Genomic DNA, 11950 nt, shown 5'->3' on the forward strand with positions numbered 1-11950 from the left:
TCAAGATTATCCACTGAAAGTTGTTTCACTCTGAATCACAACATCTTAACTCAGTTGGAATTCCCTAACAATGGGGCCATGTTTTCCCCTATATTTGATCTGTTCTGTCAGACAAGTGCCAAGAGTTAATTCTGTCTCTATCTCTAGGTGTAAACAAAAAATACGGTGTAACAGGATTTTATTTATATGTGTAAGACAACAGGTTGCAAAATATTTTTTGTTAGCTATTAAATTAAATGTAACCCACTTCATTTTCTCAAAAACCAGAGCAAATATGTCAGTTGGTCAGTAACCAAGATCTGCTAAGCCTCTAACACAGCCCTAATAGTATAAAAGAAAATGCATAACTTTGGGTAAGGCATAACAAAGTCTTTTGTCCTTGATGAGCAAATGTCACCTTGGGTTAACTTTATAGCACTGTTTCCCTGGAGATCTGATAAGACAATATTTCTTAGGATTCAAAAAAAAAAAAAAAAATGACAAGTTGCACCTGACAGGAAAGAAACTATATGTGAACCATAACTACCTAGTGGGAAACCATAGATCTGAGCTCCCTGAATGTGATGACTCTCACAGCTGTGTAGGTTCACTGCAGGCACTCTGGAATTGATACCTCCAACACTGTTCTAAGAGATATAGGTTCCTATCTGAGACACGAGGCTTCTAAGCCAAAATGGAACACATGTATCTGTCTCAGCTCCTTGCACCTGAACTGTCTAGTTGAATGTTAGAGATTTACCTCTTTATTGGTGTGTGACTTCCTCAAAAAGTCTCACCAGTGGAATGTAAATGTCTTAGCACAATAACTAAGAAAATGCCAGGAAGGCTAGGTTAACCAGTGTGATGAAAATGTGTCAAACGGTCTATGAAAACAGGGTATGGTGCCCCATGATCACATTAATGTACACAGCTATGATTTAATAAAAATAATAATAATGATAAATGTCTCACCAGCAAAAGATACCTGATGCCGTCATTCTGACAAGCTGCATTTCCTACCTCATATCCCTCAAATTGAAACTGATGCCAAGTGTGCCCCAAGGAAGTCTTCTGAGTTGAAATTTTTAGAGACTCCCTAGTAAGCACTGCAATAACTCAGTCTACAATATAAAATACCTAATGGTAGTGAGTAAACGTCTTTTATGATTAATGGAAAATTCCCTGCTCTCAGAGTCATGTTCATCTCTGTCATCACAGGTAAATTACTCTTCAATGCCACAATATAAAGTGCAGGTGGCATCTGCCCTCATACGATTGTAGGAACGTCACAAACATAAAGTAATACATGAAAAACCTGTTATCTCCTTAGAAGAAAGCAAGAAAGCAAAGTAGCTCAGAGAAGTCTATGTGAGGCAGCCAAGAGCACAGTAAGTAGAGCAAACAGACAACCTTCAGAATGGGAGAAGATTTTTGCAGAATGGGACTACCGGCACTGGCCACAACGCCCAGCTATTTTTTTTTTTATTTTTTTTTTTTGTTTGCAGCCGTCATTGTTGTTTGGCAGGCCCAGGCTGGATTCGAATCCTCCAGCTCAAGTGTATGTGGCTGGTGCCTTAGCTGCTTGAGCCACAGGTGCCCAGCCTGGAACATATTCTTCTTAGTAAAGTATCTTAAGAATGGGGCAGAAAGTATCCAATGTATTCAATGCTACGATGAAATCAATATATAATCACCTACACACTCATATGAATGGCAAAACATAACTATAGTCCAAAAAGTAGAAGGGAAGAGGAGAGACAGGGGAGGAGAGGGAGGGCATGGGAAGAGGGAGGGTATTTGGGGGGACCTCACCTAATGTGCATGATGCAATGGTACATTTCAAAACTATTAAGAAATGAGTATAATTGTGATGGATGTGTTACTTAGTTCAGTGTAAGCATTTCGCATTGTATATCTAAGCAGTACACTGAACCCCATAAATGCATCATTGTACAAAGTTAGGATTTAATGAAAAATAAAAAACAAAAATACATATTAAAAAAAAAAAGTCTATGTGAGAATGGCAAAACTTACCAGGCCCAGAGAGAGAAGAGGATGAAAACTTCCATCACATCCCCTGTACTCACGCCCAGGGGAAATTGTTCCAAGGCATTTTGTTCCTTCTTTCTTTCCTTGTACTTTCCAGACTAGCTGATAAATCATCTAAATGTTATCACAAGTCACACAATGTCACCCTCACCTATTATCTTTGTATTCCTGGAATCTGTGAAATAAAGAACAATTGTTTATAAACATCAACAGCTCCTGTTATTTTAACAAACCAAGGTAAGAACTGTCCCCTTCTTTTTCCCTTTAAAAATCGACAAGGAATTGCTGCTAATCAAAGCATAATATATTCAGGGCAACTTGAATCTGTGTCTCCCAGGTTGCAGTCCTCAAATTTAGCCCAAATAAATTCTCTACTTACATTAATTTTGGCTGAGTTTCTTTCTTTAAATCAGCATAACTAGAATAGTTGGAAGGATTCAGAACAACCTGCCCGCACCCTCAACCACCTACTATTCCCTCTTCGACTCAAACCCAATGTGTCCCTTTAACTCCAGAGGTTTCACTGGGTACACATGGATGAGTCCTCCTGAATCTAAACCTCCTTTTTTTTTGTTCTTTTTTTTTTTTTTCCAGTTGAGATATAGACTTTTTTTGAGCTGGTTTTTCACATCTTCTCTTTATTTTAATAGTAAGTACTTTGGTCTTTGGGTGGGAAATTTGGGTAAAGATCTCTGCACTAGGCTGCCATCTCTGCCTCTGCCTCTGCCTCATGACAGGAGATTCAAGTCAAGGTCAGGTAAAAAGTTCAGCAGAGAACTTCTGCCGTCTTTGCTTCTTCCTCATGGCAAAAGGGTTGGGTTATGGTATTGGCAGTCTAGCATCAGTGGTTTCACTTTTTTTTGATATAAAATAACATATGTTTAAAACTGCAGCTGCTTCCCATTGCTTGTGATTCAGACTTTTCTTTTGTGAACAATTTCTGCTAGTTTCAAACTGAAAGGCGCGTGAGGGCACGCTCTCACGTCCTGAAGTTAGGAGACCCTTGCTACCTCCAGAGTTGATCAGGGGCTCTAGGTAACTAGACTTGACAGAAGTCTGAGACATTTGTTCATAATCTGTAGCAATCTCATGGGTCCTTCTTCTTGCAGGGACTTTTAACTCAGCCAAAGATGCCCATGAGGGTTAGTAACCTGGTACCCTGAGCACTTTGCCACCTAAGGGTGATCAGAGATTTGAAGACACAGAAAAAAGCAAATCATGACTCACTGGGGACTATTTGAAGAGTTATGCTCACAAAGCAGGACATTCCAACTCAAGGCACTGTCTCTGCCTTGCTCATGTTGGGGAAGAAATTTCTAAAACTACAGGAACATACTGAACAAAACTGAGGTTTCCCTTAAGGGGCAACCATCTTTAGAAACACCATCTGGTTTCTGTATAATACCTGTGGAGCTCTGTCTTGCAAATACCTGTGGAGATGTATTCATGTGATTTGAGATGACCTCAAATCACAATGACCCCAATGGGGGTCTTTGGAAATTGCCAAACAAATTTCATGTCTAGTTTCTGTATGTCCTGGCTAAAATCTGGTAAGAAATCTTAAAGGTTAAAATCTTAAAAAATCTTAAAAAAACAAAGACCTCTATAGCCAGAAGTCAGCTTAATTATAAGCTGAAATTCAAGACACATATATTTATTTACTTATTTTAAGGCCTTTCTGCTTTTTTTGTTTTTGTATCCTGTTTCTGGGTAAGTTGATCAGTCAATTGAAACCCCTTTTAAATTGTATACTTGTTTCCCTGTTCATTTCCTTTCTTGTTTTCATGATTTTTGCTGAGAAAAATGTAAAACTCTATTGCCCTTTCAGAAATCTTAAAATCTCCCCCAAACTGGTTCTTTTAAGATTTGTTCTTCAAATTCAGAGGAGGCTTATAGTAGCCCTGAGACCCCTTAAGAAACACAGAAAAAGGTTCCATACATACCCCCTTTTGGTGCAGGGAAGCAGGGAGGCTTCTGTCCTCCTCATGGAGTTCTAAGAGTCTCTGGCAGGTGCCTCTCAGGTCTAAAGCTCTGTTCTCAACCTCCTGACCTCAAGCGATCCTCCCACCTCTGCCTCCCAGAGTGCTAGAATTATACGCATGAGCCACCACACCTGGCCTAAAACTCTATTCTCTTTTGCACTGAGTTAATCAGTATCTTTGGCATTTGTAGTACCAAAGTATTATGAGTAAGAATATGACCTTTGTGAGTTCAACAGTTAGCAAATCACTGGCAAGCGCCATGGTTTTGGAGGTAGCTGACAGTACTTATTACTGCAGGAGTCTACTCATTTCTTTGTGTGGTTAGATAAGGAAGGTAGTTTGAACACATGGAAGTTATAGAAACACTTGTCATCAAGGAAGAAAACTCCACAGTGTATGGGCAAATCACAGAGTGGGTTGATTGGCACTGGGTTGCCCACAGTATTGAAAAATGTCTTTGTAGTGAGGACTGTGGAAATGTTGCATGGCCCGGTCCCAGGGTATTTCCCTGTTTTGAGGAAACTGGGGTTTGGTATAAAGTTGGGGTCACTGATTTTTAAAGATCTAGCTGCTCTGCCTTCCAGCTGTGCCTGCTTTTCACAAATTTATTTAAACATTAGTTCCTGAACACTGCAAATGCTTTGCCATTCCTGGTTGTTAATGGGCTCCATTCCAATCACGATGGTCCAGTTAGAAAATAGAGACCAAATTAGAAAGCTCCCTATCTAAATGGAATTGTCCCTCTTGTAAAACTCTGTGGCGAATTCCTGTGATGTTGTGTTACTTGGGTATCTATTTTTAATCTTGCTCTAATCTTTTTCAAACTCCTTCTGAAAAAATGAAACCTTACATTCTCTCCCTCTGCTTTAAGATGTAAACTTGCTACCCTGTTCTAAAACTCACTAAAGGCTCCGGCTATGTGGGACATATAAACTTCAACTTGTTCCAATACTGAGGCACAGTTTAATCCAAAAGTCCTTTTAAACTAGTTAAGTGTTACCAGTCATCGCTAAAATGTAAAAATCAAAGCTATAAGATCTTTGCGTCTTTCTGTGTTTTTACATGTTCATGTCTGTAGCATGTTGCCTACATGGCACCTAACTGACTTATAAAGAAGTGGGTCCTTGTAAAGTAAATAAGATCAAATGTGTTTCAATTCACATGACTTAGTAATCTCTGGTAAATAAAAGTAATTTCAAAATTGCTGAAAAAATAAAAATGTCTTCAAAATCGTTTATATTAATTTTCATTTTAGGTATTTTTACCTGAGTCTACTGGGCAGTCAAATTTATATTATCTTTCCTAGATGCTTTGAGGACATTAAACTGTTGCTTCTGTGATATTTTGATATGTGGTTAATTGTCTATGAGCATCTTTGGTTTTGAGCCTTTAGATTCTGGGGTCTAGATAGGTGGCCAGACGGAGGCCTAAAGACGTATATATGTCCCTAGCACCTAAGCCACCAGTTACAGGTCAGAGCCAACCGCAGTGTGTCCTCCCTGCCCCTCTGTGTCTCCCAGCCATGCAGGGAAAGGCTGCATTCCCCAGACCTTGTCTTCACAGTTCTATCCTTTGTCCTGGGCTCTGCATAATCTTAGGTTCTTCACTGACGATTATAGCTAATAAGAGTTAAAATTGTAATTCTGGCACAGTGGCTCATGCCTGTAATCCTAGCACCGTGGGCAGCAGAAGTAGGTGGATTGCTTGAGCTCAGAAGTTCAGGGCCAGCCTGAGCAATATTAAGACCCTGCCCCTACTAAAAGCAGAAAAATTAGCTGGACATTGTAGTGGGCACCTATAGTCCTAACTACTACTTGTTAGGCTAAGGCAGGAGGATCGCTTGAACCCAGAGTTTGAGGTTAATGTGAGGTAGGCTGACACCACAGTACTCTCTAACCTGGGGCAACAGAGTGAGACTCTGTCTCAAAGATAGAAAAATAGTTAATATATAATAATAAACCAGTGTAAAAACTGAGCCTTCTTTTTCCCTTCAAAAACCCACTTGGAACTTCTGGTAATCAAAGAATGTAGTAAAGGCAATTTGAATCTGTGTCTCTGAAAATGCAGTCCTCAAATTTGGCTCAAATAAACCCTCTGCTTATATTAATTTTGCCTCAGGTTCTTTCTTTAGGTAAACAAGACACTATAAAAATAAAAAATGTGTTTTGGTACAGACAGGGTTATATTTATTTCCTCTGACATTTTGATAGTCTTTCTTTGTTTTGCTTATAGATATAAACATGTGTAAGTGAGTTTTTAAAAAAAAATAGATTTACATAATGTGACAATTATTCTTTCTCCTCTACATCTGGTTAACTGCACCTAGCCATCATGTATCACAAATCAAAAGCCAAAAAAAAGGAACTGTCAAACATCATTAGAGAACTTGGTAGCCATAGAGTACATGGGAACAAAAATAGAAATCCCCAAATTATACTAGAACACAGAGAAAAAAAAATAGGGATACTTAGACTTAAAGATACCTGCACAAACTTTAAATACATACAGCAAACTCAGAGCAGTTTCTGAACAGTTTTCATGGGTATGCAATTTACTTGTTACATCTGCCAGAAATCAGTGCACTACCCTGAGTCACCACCTTTTCTTGGTAGATACATGTTCTCTTTAGATACACTTTTAGGGAGCCTGATATAAAAAGTAGTTTAGTGAATCTGATATTATATGACACACTTTTCAAGAAATAAGACTCATCCTGAGCACACGTTCGTCATTTGAACTTAAATTATCAAAAAAAGAGCTGAGAATATGCAACTTGCCCAAGTTTAGATATAAGACCTACACACTCATTTGGAAGCTAACATTACCATTTGCAGATACTGAGCAGCTTTGCAAAGAAAATGCCTCAATGTATCAATGGTTTGATAGTTACCTGGGATGATAAAGCTGCAGGGCTTTTTTTTTTAAAAAAAAAAAACAAACGAACAAAAAAATAACTCTATAGCTTTCGAGATGATGACACTGGAATATTTAACAATATGCTATTTAATTGATTTTCTAAGCATATATGCAAAATTTACCAGGAGCCTGCAGCAGCATACTTAATTAAGCAGTCACAATTTGATTCAGGTATTCTAAACTCAGTCAGTTCGATTTTCTAGGTATTTAAGAAAAACCTGGGCAGCGCCTGTGGCTCAAAGGAGTAGGGCACTGGCCCCATATGCTGGAAGTGGCAGGTTAAAACTCCGCCCCAGCCAAAAACTGCAAAAAAAAAAAAAGAAAAAGAAAAACCTATGAGTGGACATGGAGAAGAAAGAGGCAAACTATCCATCCTGTTTCCTTAACTCTACAATCTTCTACACCTATGAGTGTACGTCTGAATCAATACAAACTAAATAATACAGTTATACAATTGCCTATATCAGTGCCATTTCTTCTGAGGTACCAGGACAGAGCCTCCCTGAAAATAAAATCCATGTACTCATTGCAGAGATGATAGGATAGACTACCTCTATCCATCTTGGCATGCCTAAAAGACCTGTTATGCTAGTTCTACTAATTATGCTAAATTCCAATGCTAGTAAGCACTTGTTTTGTGATAACAGTGCACTACACGTATAATGATTTGTTCGTTCCCCTATTGTCAATTCCTTGATGACATGCACAAACTGTATCATTATTCTTTTCACCTATAGGTTTTACAGCCTGGTATGTAGTAAATTTAGTCAATAAACAAATGAATGGAAAAATGGTTAAATATGTACCAATATGAGAGCAAATTAGTTGCAACAGCTACAGAATATACTGCTACCCTATCAGTTAGGATGCTTTCAGCTATAGTCAACAAATAACAGATGAGTAGATCAAAAATGAATTAAATAAATTATCTCATTTAAAAAGTCGTTCCAAGGTTGGTTCAGTTTGCTTCAATTATACATATGACTCAAGAATCAACATGTATCTTTCTATTGTTCTAATCTCAGTATGCTAGCAATGTCTGTCTTCATGATCACAAGATGGCTGCTGACACTCCAACATCATATCAGCACAAAAATAAAAATTGCCCAAAGTAGAAAGGGAGTGAGCAAAAAAAAAAAAATGTTTTTTCTTTCTAGAAGTCCTTCATGCTACCATACTTTTGCTTACCTAACACACACCAAATTTACTTCACTTTTCCCTTTTAGACTGGTCACCAACAAAGACGACTAGAATCTCCATAATAGGTATAGAATAGCTCTCCATGGCTAGAGAACAGAGATGCATCCTTCCTTTACTCCACCCAATGAACAAAGTAGGAATCATATTTATGTGGAGGAAGAAGGAATGGCTGTAACCTACAATATTTCACAGCTAACTTACAGCATGGTATATAGAAGATCCTTTTCAGGAAAAGTCAGCACACTCTCAAATCTTTCATTCATTCAACATATATCTGTTGAGCACCTATCTTTCAGCAGACACTGGTCTCCTCCAAACTTCATATAATCTACATTATAAGGAGAGAAGACAAACAATAAATATTAGTATAACAGATAATAAGATGTATGTATTAGGGTGGCACCTGTGGCTCAAGGAGTAGGGTGCCAGTCCCATATGCCAGAGGTGGCGGGTTCAAACCCAGCCCCGGCCAAAAACCACAAAAAAAAAAAAAAGTATGTATTATATGTATATGAAAGTGAAAAGAGGTATTTAAAAAAAGAATATCAGGGTAAGGTGGGAGCAGATGGAATTTTTAAATAAGGTGATCAGAAAAGACCTCCTAAAAAAGTGACAATGACTTAAAGTAGAAAAGACCAAATATTAACCCTCTCCCCTTACCTAAAAGGCAAATGACTGATTTGATTGATTCCAAATGGCAAAAGGTCTATTGTCTTCCCAGGAAAGTCTAAATAGTCAGATGGCCTCAAGATAGTCAATTTTAAAGTGAAAGAATATGTCATCGGAAGAGCAAGAAAGTACAAACTGAATTACTATGTCAAGTAGTGGTCCCTAACCTTTTGGGTACCAGGGACTGGTTTCATGGAAGACAATTTTTCAACAACAGGGTGGGGAAGGGTCAAAGGAGATGGGACAGGAGCTCAAGTGGTAATGCCAACGATGGGGAGCTGCTGTAAATACATATGAAACTTTGCTCCCTTGCCTGCAGCTCACCTCCTGCTGAGTGGTCCAGTTCCCAACAGGCACCAGGAACTGGTTTCATGGAAGACAATTTTTTTTTGCCATTTTTTGCAACCTTTATTATGAAAATCTACTTAAATAGATGAACTATTTTAATTACTTTTCACTACTTTTAGGATTGAAGGCAAAGTCTCATGTTAAACTTGGAACCCCTTAAAACCCAAGAGGGTAGGAGGAACATCCAGCCCCTCAAAGCAGGCAGTGTGGGTGCCGCCGGGAGGGGACTTGGGACCTGCCTTAAATCCCAGATCTGCTCTCCACCTGAGATGTGCACCCTCCATACTCCGGAGACACCTGAGATTCAGACACTGGGCTCTGGCCAGGTAGAAAAGGTGTCTGTTTCACACTGTGGGGCTGTAGCTGACTACATACCCAGAGATATGAGGTAAGCAAGGTCTTCCACCACTGTGAGGCAGCAGGCTCTGCCTTCTTGCACATACTCAGGTCCGGCTGCTCTGTGAAGGAGGGCCTGGGGCACAGCCTTCATGGAAGACAATTTTTTTTTTTTTTTTTTGTAGAGACAGAGTCTCACTTTATCACCCTTGGTAGAGTGCCGTGGCGTCACACAGCTCACAGCAACCTCCAACTCCTAGGCTTAGGCGATTCTCTTGCCTCAGCCTCCCGAGCAGCTGGGACTACAGGCGCCCGCCACAACGCCCGGCTATTTTTTTGTTGCAGTTTGGCCGGGGCCGGGTTTGAACCCACCACCCTCGGCATGTGGGGCCGGCGCCCTACGCGCTTTACACAGACCAGGGTGGGAAGGATGGGACAGGAGGCAGTCTCAGGTGGTGGTGCTGTGCCAACAGTTCCTAACAGGACAGACCAATACCGATCTGCTGCCCGAGGGTTGGGGACCACACATGTATTATATACCCAGAAAAATTTCTGGTTGCATTTCCAGGTACGTAAGATAGAAGCTCACTAACATTGAAGAAATCACATTCCTAAAGAATCTACCAACCTACGAATCAAACCAAATGACCCTATTGGCCTGAAACTTAACTATAATATGCAGCCCTCCAAAGGGGACAAATTTCCAAAATCCTTTTCAGATGCCATCAAGAAGAATAATAGACAAGAAAGTTCCTTCCAGATAGGAGCAACAGGGCCCAGACAGGAAGTTCCTTCACTGCCAGGACACAGGTCTTTGAAATTTCATCAGTGGTTTGGACCATTGACCTCCATGTTTCTCCTGCTTCCGTTTTCTGAATAAAAGTTTTAATTACAGTTATCCTGTTCCTGTTCCCACCATTTATTCTGGTGATGGGAAGGGGTGACAAACAGAGGAAGGTATCTTAGCTTCAGTTTATAGGTCACAGGACGGACAACCAAGAGCTACACCTGGGTGTGAGTGAGAAGACTGAACATCACCCGGGGATCACGGTTGTTGAGTGGGACACAGCAACTGAACAGAACTGTGAGTTGTCTCTCTTGGGAAAGAAACTGATGGAGAAAGGATCAGTGTGAGAAGAAGGGCACACACAAAAACCTGGCAGCCAGAACTGCAGGCTGTGGGAGTGATAGCCAGCCATCTATCAAAAGTCATCCACCAGGCACATCATTAGGCTACATTTCCCTGTCCATCTTGCAGACTGATGTAAACACATGACTAAATTCTCAGCAATGAAACGACAGTAGATCCTACCTTTTCAGGACTGGGGACTTCAAGAGAGGGTTGCCTCCTCCATAGTATCCCTCTTTCCATTGTCTGAAATCTGAATACAATCTTGAGCTCACCCCTGATCACCTGGTCCTAGGGGTTGGAGAAACCAAATGAAAGAAACCAAGGTCTTTGAATCACCATGTGAAGGAGAATTACTACCAACCTGGAGTACCCGCCCTCAATTATCACATGAGGGAGAAATCATCTTCTTGTTCACCATGTCACTGATTTTCTAAGACAGTGTTTATAACAACTTCTAACACAGAAATTCAGCTACTGCAGAAATTGCCTTCTATAAAGAAATTATCTTCTTTCAAAATAGCTAAAATGTTTCCAGTTTTGAATCGACATTTTTCAGTGATTTTGAAAAGTAAAAAAATGGTGGAACCTCTCATTTCTTATGGACTATAAATAATGGATTATTAATATATTTAACATGTAAGATTCAGCCGAATTAAAAAAAAGCAGAAAATAAAAATGTTATTTGCTGATGTCATAGGTAAGACACCTAAGGCATCTTCACAGTGCTACAGCAATTGAAAAGCAAAATATTTTACTGTCATTGTAAACTCCATTCCAAATGCAACTGCTTAATGCTTTTTTCTTATATTAGGTGGTAAATTTTTTAAGAGGAGAGGGTCTGTTTGGCTCTCAACTTTTAAAATAATATCTGGCACAATCGTTCATATCTAATATGCATGTAATAAATATTTGTTGGACGAATAAAATAAATGATTGAATAAAAGTATTTAAATTTTAATTAGTTTTAACTTTTGAGGAAAAGTAATATATTTAATAGAAATTCAAAATGCAAAAAAATAAAAAAGCAGAAATGATTGTATTCTTTCTCATGTCTTTTTTTTTTTTTAGACAGTCTCACTATGTCACCCTCAGTAGAGTGCTGTGTTGTCACAGCTCACAGCAACCTCAGACTCTTGGGCTCACGCAATTCTCTTGCCTCAGCCTCCGAAGTAGCTGGTACTACAGGTACCCACCACAATGCCCAACTTTTTTTTTTTGGTTGCAGTTGTCATTGTTCTTTAGCTGGTCCAGGCGAGATTCGAATCCGCCAGCCTCTGTGTATGTGGCTGGTACCATAACCACTGTGCTAGGGGCACCAAGCCGTTTCTCATATATCTTT

At 39.5% G+C, this 11950-nt stretch overlaps 1 long non-coding RNA gene across 1 annotated transcript in view; it reads right to left on the bottom strand.

The window, feature by feature from the left end:
• LOC128567925 (uncharacterized) overlaps positions 1 to 10899 on the bottom strand; it is a 110026-nt gene extending 99127 nt beyond the window's left edge. The window contains exons 1-3 of the long non-coding RNA XR_008374956.1: positions 10792 to 10899; positions 8328 to 8454; positions 2014 to 2203 (exon numbers count right to left, since the gene is read on the bottom strand). This is a non-coding gene — a long non-coding RNA (uncharacterized LOC128567925). The remainder of the gene's footprint in view (positions 1 to 2013; positions 2204 to 8327; positions 8455 to 10791) is intronic.
• Positions 10900 to 11950: the final 1051 nt, after the last annotated feature.

The sequence above is a fragment of the Nycticebus coucang genome, chromosome 16 (assembly GCF_027406575.1).
Source record: "Nycticebus coucang isolate mNycCou1 chromosome 16, mNycCou1.pri, whole genome shotgun sequence".
In the NCBI taxonomy this organism is placed as follows: Eukaryota; Metazoa; Chordata; class Mammalia; order Primates; family Lorisidae; genus Nycticebus; species Nycticebus coucang.